The sequence below is a fragment of the Myotis brandtii genome, unplaced genomic scaffold (genome assembly GCF_000412655.1).
Source record: "Myotis brandtii unplaced genomic scaffold, ASM41265v1 scaffold49, whole genome shotgun sequence".
Lineage (NCBI taxonomy): Eukaryota > Metazoa > Chordata > Mammalia > Chiroptera > Vespertilionidae > Myotis > Myotis brandtii.
Genome location: NW_005368707.1, coordinates 3,906,356 through 3,907,930, shown reverse-complemented (window position 1 = coordinate 3,907,930; position 1,575 = coordinate 3,906,356). Strand labels below are relative to the sequence as shown.

The following is a 1,575-nucleotide window of genomic DNA, read 5'->3' as shown; positions in this document are numbered from 1 at the left end:
AGAAGCTCTGAGCCTCCAGTTGCACCCAAACCACAGCTTCGCTGCTCTTCCACTTGCGGCGACGGTGGGAAGTCAAGTATGACCAGTACGAGAATCTGATAACCGTTCTCTCTTTCCTAGCACTGGTCCCCGCTCGGATTCTTCTCAATTCCATTCGCTTGGCTTCGCACAGACCCCTGGCCTTGGGCTCGCCCTCTCTTCCACCCCTAGGCAACGGGCTCTCCTAGCCCCAGCCCGGCCCCTTTCCCCAGGCCCCGAGGCGAGCTCAGCCACTCCAGCGCGAGCCCCGGAAGGTGAATGTGTGCCCGGTTTTGAGACAGCCAGGACCCCCAAAACCTAGTGACACCAGAACGGAGGCTCCCAGGGTCCAAGCGGCTCTGGAGGTACGCTCGCGCCCCACAGGAGCAAACCGAGGTCTAAGTTCACTTCGGCTAACCGCGAGGAACACGAAGGGCGCGCGGTATGCAGTGGTCTCTCCCGCCCAGCCATTCGTAGTGAAGTTTCCGACACTCGAGCCAGCTAAGACACGGGATTTGCACCGCAACCTCTCAGCTTCCAGAGCTACTTGCGGCCCCTTGGAGAATTTCTCCCCGAAGGACGAAGGAAGCGGCCCCTTGCGGAAAACATGCGGCGGGCATGGGAGTGCGCCTAGCCTCGCCGCGGGAGAGCCAGCAGCCCTGCCGCCGGCCCCACGATCCCAGGTACAGCTTTTGGGTCTCTGAGTCCCTGCCCGAGGCCTCGGGATGGGAGGTGCGCTCCGGCCCCCGGCTCCCTGGCGCTCCACGTCCTTCCCCTACCTCTCTCCTCCGTCCGGAGGGGACGCGCCCGGGTGGCCCCTAAGGTTGGCCGGAGGGTCCGCTGGGAGACGGGAGCCCACCTGGCCGCTCCTCCTCTGCTTTAACTTTGCTGGCGGGCTTGGGAGGGGCGGTTCCTCAGAGAGGGAGCTCCACGAGTGGCAATTTGGAGTGAATCAGGGTAAGTGTGAGCACGGGAGCCGAGAGGGGGTGTGGAGGGACCGCGCGTGGCTCCCCGGGAGGATGGGAAGCTGCGGTTCCCACGCCCCTAGGACCTCTTGCCTGAGCACCCAGCTCTCGGACTTCTCCCGCCCGCTCCCACCACGCCTGCTGCCAGTGGCCCCAGCCCCTGGGCGGCTGCAGACAGCTAGAGAAGGCCCCGTGGTGCCACACCTCGGGCGGATGCGCTGGGCAAAACACGCCTACAAATAGGAGGACAGGGCTGGGGTGGGGGAAGACCCTGCGGCTGGGAAAGGCTGTATTTTACAAATGGAACAGCGTAAACGCAAAGCATGGAGCGCACGGATTTAAGTCCTGACCTCGGAACCGGGGCTGCGAGCACGGAAATTTGCTTGCACAATTCTCGCCTGGTGTCCAAACCCCAGACACCTACCTGTCTGTGCGGGAGGACTCAGTCTTAAGGGACGCGGGACTGCCAGCAGAGGTCCGACTTCACCTCCCCACGACGCGAGCCTTCGTTTAATCGCCGTGGTCCCGGTCCCACAGGTCGCGTGTTGCCGCTTCTGTGGAGAATGTGGACATTCGGCGAGGCACAGGATCG

The 1,575-nt window shown here is 63.6% G+C and overlaps 1 protein-coding gene across 2 annotated transcripts in view; it reads left to right on the top strand.

Annotated features, from left to right (window-relative positions):
* Positions 1–622: 622 nt before the first annotated feature.
* Positions 623–1,575, top strand: part of MKX (mohawk homeobox) — a 77,079-nt gene continuing 76,126 nt past the window's right edge. For both annotated transcript variants that reach the window (XM_005876554.2, XM_014548022.1), the window contains exon 1: positions 623–701. The gene's annotated coding sequence lies outside the window, so the exon portion shown is untranslated. The remainder of the gene's footprint in view (positions 702–1,575) is intronic.